The sequence below is a fragment of the Melanotaenia boesemani genome, chromosome 14, assembly GCF_017639745.1.
Source record: "Melanotaenia boesemani isolate fMelBoe1 chromosome 14, fMelBoe1.pri, whole genome shotgun sequence".
NCBI lineage: Eukaryota > Metazoa > Chordata > Actinopteri > Atheriniformes > Melanotaeniidae > Melanotaenia > Melanotaenia boesemani.
The window spans coordinates 14,380,592-14,389,582 of NC_055695.1; the positions used below are offsets into that span (position 1 = coordinate 14,380,592).

Genomic DNA, 8,991 nt, shown 5'->3' on the forward strand with positions numbered 1-8,991 from the left:
ATTCAAAAGAATTGATTCATACATGAACGGTTGAGTGGGTGGGTGGCTATTCATCCTCCATCCCAACTGGTTGGGGCAGGTCGTTGCTCTTCCTGAGACAAATTTGGCTGGAGGTTTTGTCTTCCTGTTAAGAGGGAGTTTTTCCTTTCCACTGTCGCCCCTTGCATGCTCAGGATGGGGGATTGAATTGAAGTCGAGATTTGATGCAGTCTGTTGGTTTTTCTTAACTAGGCTATTACTGATTATAAATTGGCTAGAATATTTTGTCTGTAAAGTGCCCTGAGATTACATTGTTGTGAAGTGGTGTTGTACAAATAAAACTGAATAGAATTGAATTGACCCGAAAGAGCAGAGGAAAACGGTTCTGATCGATGTAGCCATCCAGAAAGATCAGAAAAAGATCAAGAGAATCTGAAGAAATACCAAGGTCTCAAGGAAGAGTTGGTCTATGTGTAAACAGGTGCAAAGAAAGTAAGCTCTGAACCAAACAGTTTTGTCCAAAAGCCTATTAACTGAATGAAAAGTAAAAATTTCCTATTGGACTAGATCTAATACTTGTCCTTGAAAATCCTCAATGCCAAAATTTTAACATTATACATCTGTTGACACAGAAATCATAACACAATACAATAAAGCCATAAGTGTCTGCCATTGTTAATAATTTCAACAAGAGCACACATGCATATTTAAATATAAAGGACAAGAAAGGTTATTTTCAATGAAAGATTGATTGATGTTGCTGCAGCATGGAGACTGTACCTTTCATCAAATTATACTTCCAAGGCCTCTGTGCCATTGTTCTATGAGCCATTCCTCTCTGGTTGTGGACCCCACTGGAAAACAGGTGAGGCAAAACAATCACACAACTTCCCATCACTCTCTTCACATTTGACAATAACGCCCCGTTTGTATCATTCAATGGTAAACACAGCCCAGAGCAAAAGTTGCTCCGGAAACAAATACATTGTCAGAGACGGAGCAGGGAAATAAAAGACAGAGGCCAAAGAGTATTAGAAATTGGAAAACAGCTCTCTCCTCCCTTTGAAAAAGTCCTGGTGATGAAAATATGTAATATAAATAAAGCTGTGGATGCTTTGAAAGGCAAAGCCTTCCTTCCTGGCCTATTCCTCTGCGGGGGGAAACGCCCACTTCTGGCCCTTGCTCTTAAATTCCCAAAGACCACTCTGTCATCAGGGTCCCAACTGCTGCTTTCAAACATGCAATGACCAGACGCACTTCCCTGTCTTGCACTATCTGCTTAGCTCTCAGTCACTTTTTCCCCAGTTCCTTTTAAGTGTACCTCCCTCCCAACAGAATTTTTCTCCTAGTTATGTCTCCTTAAATACCCCTCGAACAAGCTCCAATTATTTCACCAGTGACGTGTTTGTGGTGAGCAAGTGTCATGATTCCAGTCTTTTTGTTGATGCTTTAAAGTGCTTCTGATATCGAATCCAGACCAGCGGATGTAAGGAAAGACGTAATGACAGATGACTGGCTGATTGGCGACAACTATGGAACAGATCATCAAAGCACAAACGACACTGTAGGGTTGTTTTGAAACTGACTCCATCTCCTTAACTTCAGTGCACTGTTCTATCAATTAACTGTAGCTGCTTCATAAAAGCTTTCATGTTTGTTGCAGGAAACACCTGCTGTCTTGTCAGTCTTTCTTGGGATTCCCTGTGTACAGCCAGGTTTTGGTATCATGAATAAATGAAACTCCGGTCTCTGTTTTTCAACTACAATATATCATTGTAAAAAATTTTTGAAAAAAACCAAAACCAAACAAACAAAAAAGTGAATGGTAATGAAGGTAATAGCATTTAAGGTGTCTTTTTGAGTCTTCTACAAATACAATTGTGTTTCAAAAGTGGGTCTTCAAATTGTTCTTATTAGTTTCACAATTATCTGCAAACTGATGGCCTTATCTGCAATGAACTGGCAACCTGTCCAGAGTGTACCCTGCCTCTCACCTGCTAATTGCTGTGATTGGAATAAGCGGTATAGAAAATGAATGAATGAATGAATGAATGAATGAATGAATGATGGTATTGTTACATGTGGTAATACGTAAAAAAAAAAAAAGTTTGCTGGTTAAACTGAATGCAAACAATACAAATGCTGATCCTGCTCACAGTGAGAGAATATAGTCTGTGATTGAGAACAAAGCCAAGGATAGATGAGTCGTACTATAATATATCGAACAGTACCATGTAATAGAAATGCAGTATAAACATATTTCAATACAACTGTGTATGTTAACATGCTGATTGATTGAGCAATCATTTTTATCTCTGTGTTAACAATGAAGATGTTTTCATTTTAATTTAAAGTTTGAGTCATAAGTCTTTTAGATTTCAAGAAGCTACCTAAAGAATATCTTGATTTTACACTGGCACAAGTTATATCCTCTTAATTAAAAGTACCGTCACCATGGGAAGGATGGGATGGGTGTTGCCTCATTTTCACTTCTGTGTATGCAGACAACAAAAAACAAGAAGTTGTGGGGGGGGGGGGGGTTGTGGGAATTCATGTTCACCATCACCTGAAAAACTCTTGGATCATACATCAAATTCAGCTTGAGTTACAAACTGAGCCAGGCAGTGACCCTCAGTGGTAGGGTCCCTAATGACATCCACCATGTGGGTCACAACAAAGTAGTCGTTTCTACTGAGGATAGGCCTTTTTTTTATCTATCTGCTGAGCTGGTGGAGCTCATGGGTCAGGGTGAGAGATGTGCTGGGCAGCTACTGGTCAGACCTGAGATGAACTCTGGTTAATGCATTTGACTCCCTGCTCTATCGTCTATTTAGTTTTTCTTTTTTGAGGGGGAGGTCATTTCATTGATCAGCTCCTTTTCTACCCACCCCTTTTTACTTTTTAGCCTCTAGCTCAGAGGTGGTCTGGAAACAGTAGTTTTTCATTTTAAACCACAAACTTGGATGACATGGTTCAAGTAATAATTTTTGTTCACATAATATTTAACAGTTACAACACACTGCACCTGGTAGGATGAACATGCTGCAGACAGACGTTCACTCTGCTCATACTTTAATTTTGTTTATTGCAGTTTTTCCCACAAACATTTCTTTTAATCATAACAGATTATAGAAATAAGGTGATCTTGTGCATGTTTGCTAAAATGTATGGCTATAGTAAATTTCAAGACTACATTTTTCATTAGACTATTAATAACGCTAAGTATGCTTGTCTTGCGATTATTTTTTTTTTTTACTTTAGTCTGAGTAACAAAACATCAGTGAAAAGATACAATAACTATCAAAATTCCTTTATAGCTTCCTGCAAGAAGTAACCATTAAAGTGCAAGATGTTGTATGGGGGTCAAGCTGAAAATGTGTGAGGAAATGCATAGTAATCAAGTTTAGAAAGAAAAAAAAAACTTTGTGAGAAACAGACATAAATAATGGACCAGGAAACGCGAGATCAAAGCTTCTGAGTCAGGCCCCCGTTTGTTTTCATGCTCACCCAGGCCTCGCAATAAAACACGCAAGAGTAGCACTTCAGAGCAAGGGGGGGGGATGCGAGGAAGTGCTGAAAGCTGTTACGTCACATCCTGAGGATCCCGTGCCACTATCCCCATGTTAGGGAAAGGCGTCAGGTACAGCAATGTTTACCAGGAAAAGGGACTAGTCTTACATAAATGTCCACATCAGAGAAGAATCAGAGTGGCCAGAGGCCATCTTGTTAAACACAGGCTGTGTTTATAAAGGAGTCTTTTCCTTACTTCTTGATGCTGGTGCAGGCAGCATACACAATGTGTGTTTTAAATGGCACAGAAAGACCTCACTCAACAATAAAGACTTTATTCCTGAGTGGTAGAGATGGCGTGACTGGGTTTCTAAGAATTTGGACAGGATGAGTACAAACATGACAACAAAGCACAATACAAAACACGGCAGAGGAAAAATGTGTTTTTTCTCTTTTTTTTGTGACTTCCCTTGTTATTTCTTGGCAGTCACTCTCTTTCTCAATAAATTAGGACTCATTTATTTGGAAAGAGAAAGCTCTCTGCACCTGTGTGTGGGTGTTTTTATATAAAATTCTAATAAAGCTATGAACAGACATCATTATCTACTGAGCATAATGAGTAGTTAGTCTTGTTGGAGGTCAAATGCTAAACATGGATAACATAGCTGGTAGGTCAGCAGATAAAGCCCTGATGAAGGATCTCTGGTCTGATGTCTCTTTCTCTTTCCTTCTTCTTCAAGTCCTTCATGCTGACTTGTCTTTTATATCTACAAAAAAAAAAAAAAAAAGAGATATTAAAAAAAGATCTCCAACAAAATTTTGTAATTTTATGCCAAGTTTTCTTTTAACAACTGACATAAACAATTACAAGTTTTAATAGAGGCTTCAATAAAAGGTAAAAGCACAATGTGTTATATTGGGGAAATAATAATAATAATAATAATAACAATAATAATAATAATAATAATAATAATGTCTGGGTTATTATCAAGTTAATGCATTAATTAATTAAAACTTTTAATTATTTTATCATGCCATAAAGCATAAGGTTTTATTTTTTCGGCATTCTTGCTCACTGGATCTGAACACGCAGAAAGCCACCATGCAGAGGCTTGCTTGCCAACAGTCAAGCTTAGGTCCACAAGCCAGAAGAGATTCTCTGAAAACCGACCAACTGGGAATCCTACAGAGCAGTGACAAGGTGGAGAGTTGGCAATGACAATGGTCGACTGGAGCAGAACTTCCTACACGGCCCCTCCTCCACCTTTCGTCTTCGTCTAATGTAAACAAACAAGATCCAAATCCGAAAGAAAGAAAGAAAGAAAGAAAGAAAGCAAGAAAGAAAGAAAGAAAGAAAGAAAGAGAAAAAAAGGGGGAAAAAAAAACAACATCTTTGCTCAGAGCAGCTCAGTCTGTCCTCCAGGTGAGTTCCTGGGGTCACGAGGCTGAAACTTGGGTAATGTTCTCACTTCAGTCATCAAATTAATTTTGTGTCCACTCAAGCTAAACAGTAAGAATGCAAAGAATTTATAGGCAAGAAATCTGGATAATATACCACTAAAAGTGTATTCTACATTTTGTGAAGATTCATCTTTCCTCACAATCTAGAAGCTCTGAGATTCCAATCCTGATTTCTGTTTGTTCACCTGATGGCTGGAAATTGATCAATTATTGTTTCCACTGTTTAAAAGGAAAGCAACATGACACATCTTTGAAATTTATCCTGCTGACTTGTTACCTTTTAATTAGTAAACCTAAAAGTTGTCATCCTTCTTTGTCATAAATATTCAATTGTATTACATTAATATTTAGAAGATTTCCAAAATCATTTTAACGGTTACTGTATAAAGAGAAAACTGCTGCTAAAAGCTGTTTTTTAATTTAAAGTTCATAAACTGAAAGTTGCTAAATTTTCTTCATATACTTTTAAAGGAAAATGACATTTTGTGCATATATGATTTGTCGCGATTAAAAATGAAAATTTTTGCCGTGCAAAAATAATAATGCACCAAACTAAATGTCTTTGTTCATATTCACAGAACAGATGCTCTTCTAAGTTCAACATTCCAGTAGCACTGTTGCTAAACACCCCGTCTCTTCCTGAAAGACTTAGTTATTTATAAAGTAATAACAATGTCCAGTAAATGTCTTAGCTCTGAGGTCTTTTCCTCTGAGTGTGTTGTTAACCTTGGAAATCAATAACATTTTGGTTCCTACTTGACTCTAACCTCAATCTTTTAATAGTGTTTTGATATGCAGGAAAATTAATTTTCCTTAATGGAGTACAGGGAGTCAATGGACTTTGATTCCATTTGTGCTCCAGCCTGGCAGAACACCATTTAGTTTGGGGTGATCCTGGTTAGTTATCTGTGTGTGTGTGTGCGTGTGTGTGTGTGTGTGTGTGGGTGTGTGTGTGTGTATGTGTTTGTTAAGTGTCACTTGATGCCAAATAGCCACACTTCTCTTCCTAGGGACCCTGAAAGATCCCCTGGGTTCATTCCAGAGGAACTAATAGCTTTATTATGCACAATTTCAAGATAGATCCTGTAATGTAGATTCATTATTTTGCCATTACTACAACATCCTGTATACAAATGTGTAAATATCCATCTTAAGCATCTTAATTAGTCTTATTCAAGTACTACTAATACATTGAGCACAGGCAGGTGAGGTAGATAGATTTTACAGAGTCCACTGACATCCAAATAAATTCAAGTTTGGGTGATCTTTTCCTGCTGTGCCATGAATTTAGCTCACTTCGTCTCTCATCTCTCAAGTCCACTCTTATTGATTCCAGTCTCTCAGCATTTTCCAATAAAGCTAGGTTCATGAGTTCATTATTACAAGAATGGAGGTGTAATTGGCTTTCAGGCATGTAGGAGGCCATTTGCACTAATATATCTGTTTGGGAAATGTTAGCGATCACTTTGAGTGGCAGAATGTGAGCCAGTTTTTCTCTGTGATCATGTGGCTTTGGAGCTATCAAGTTAGTCAATAAATGCATGCAGCAGATATATTGCAAACCAAAGTGTTTACTGATGTGTTTTAAAAAGATGGACCTTATAAAAATAACAACAAACTTCCCCAATTTAATTCACAGGTGAAATAAAAAAATACAAAAAAACCCTACAAGATTAAATGTTTTTTCTTTTGTGTTTTTTTTTAGTTAAAAAGAAAGAAGATAAAAGCACCAGCATTCAAACAAAGAAAACGTGAAGAGAGGTTAATTAAAAATTGCTTTCTGAGACAGTGACTTGTCTGTGAATCTACATGTTGCTAGAAATCACTGGTTAAGACTCAGTCCATACTAAATACCACTAAAAATAAAACAATATTGGAATATTATTTTAAAACTGTTATACAGGTAGACACTGTCTTCATTGGAATATGTTTTTGTTTTCTTTTTTTTGTGTGTGGTATAATTTTTTGCAGTCAACTTTAAAATGGTTTTGCATGGTGTAGAATGCTACACAGAGGCCAGCATGCACACCTCTGTGGTTGCTTATAAGGGTCAAGATGGAAACATCGAAAAAGTTTCCTGCCTTTGCAGAGTGTTTTTTTTTTTTTTTTTTTTTTTGGAGCGGGGAGCGTGAGAGTGGGTGGATTTGTGGCAGGGAAGTAGAAGGAGGAGCAACAATTAGATGAATGTGAGCCGACAGAGGGAGACCCAGGCGGTTGTGGCAACTTCCTATGATGAAAAGGTCAGTGGCACCTGTAAATCTGAGCAGCTGGAGGAGTATGGAAGCAGAAGGGGGGAAAGAGGACAAAGTTTAACTGCTGGGCTCTTCTCTGCCACTCTAAGCGCTCACAAATAGTTTGTTTTAGAATGACATTTAAATCATTTCATCCAGTTTTATTTTAATTTTTTAATTCTCGCCGATAAAACTTTTAAAATAGATTAAAAAAAACCTGGCTGTTATAATAAAAGTGCTTATTTTCTTGATGCAATCCAAGAACCTGCATCTGTGCATGCCTGTTGCAGTTAATAATACACAATTTAAGTTTAGTATCAGTAAAGTAAAAAAACAAAAGCAGTGTAGGGTACAAAAGCTGTATATGTGGAAGTGATTGGACAGATAGTATAGTTACACTACTAAAAAGAAGAATTAAATGCATCATTTAAGTTTAAGTATTATCCTGTCATTACAATATAATTGTTGATATAATTCAGTCAGTGCCTTACATATACACTGGGATAAATGTTTTGGTAGGTGCAGGTGCAGATACATATGTGTTTAATCCAGCCATGTGTGTCTGTGAGTGTAGTGTGATATTGCGAGTGTGAATTTACTGCCCACTGCTTCAGGGCAACTGTATGATTGTGTAGGGCTGAAAAGGGTCTAGTCAAGGCTGCTTCCTCCTCCTACAGCCCTAAAGGATACAGCCTGCTGACAGATACCTGCTCTGAGCTGACAGAACACTTCCTGCTCCAAATTATGGACACATTTAGCTGACACACTGTATCCACAGTGACTTCACAAATATACCCAGACGGAGGCTGTTGCAGTTGTTCTGGCTTTTCTGCCAAGGAACGGCTGCTCTACTTGTTTATATGGAAACTTTGTTTAATAAACTGGGTTGGAGGGTGGAAAAAAATGGGGGGGGCAGATAATGTATGTATATGTCAGCTTAAGGAGTTTTACAGAGGAAGGCCAGATATTAATTAGAGAGGAAAAAAAGTTAATAAATTAAAAAAATTAATAAATGAAAGAAAGGCAGAACATGGAGGAACAGTACAAACCAGACCTTTTCTTTATGCATCTGGGTTAGTCTGAATTTATGGCAGACTTAAAATTTTCTTGACTCAGATGCTGGGCATCAATGATGTCCTTTCCAGTCTTTGTCAAATGCAGGGGTCTGCAACCTGAAGCTCCAGAGCTGCAAGAACTAACTTATGTTGTTAGATAAAGATATAAAACAAATGCAGTTGTTTTTTGCATTTTTTTAATGGAATATTTGCATTGAATTACCACAATGACACTAAATGTACCAGTAATATATATTTTTTTAACTATTTTTCTTGTAATTAGGTTGGAAACTAGGACTTTTTTTCTTTTTACATTAATTTCCACAAATATTTATACCATAATACAAAGTCTCTCTATTCTCTTTTTGCAAAGGTTTGATGTTTTTCTTTATTTTAAACCCTACAAATAGAAATAAAATTGTGGTTCTTCTAAATAAAATGCACATTTAATTATTTATGTAATAATGGTAATAAAAATTCTATGATTTTAGGACAGATGTAGAAGTGTCTGTGTTCATGTCCAGGAGTTGATTTTTTTTTTCTTTTTCTTTTTCTTTTTTTTTTTTTTTTGCTGCAACCTCACTGTTGACTTTGTATTTCCACATATTTTTAGTATTATTTTGTTCTCCAAGAAGTAAACTACAGTTGGAGAACTTTTGAGATGCATCTAAAAATAATCAACCCTTCAAATTTTTTAGTTGCAAAGAAACAATCCTCTGACATTTTTCGTTTAATGACGAACACCTTACCAAGTG

At 36.8% G+C, this 8,991-nt stretch overlaps 1 long non-coding RNA gene across 1 annotated transcript; it reads right to left on the reverse strand.

The window, feature by feature from the left end:
* Positions 1–1,189: 1,189 nt before the first annotated feature.
* Positions 1,190–8,660, reverse strand: LOC121653663. Its single transcript, XR_006012833.1, has 3 exons — positions 8,582–8,660; positions 4,566–4,570; positions 1,190–1,202 (listed from the first exon to the last, which is right to left on the reverse strand). It is a non-coding gene; the product is annotated as an uncharacterized LOC121653663 (long non-coding RNA).
* Between the last annotated feature and the right edge of the window lie 331 nt (positions 8,661–8,991).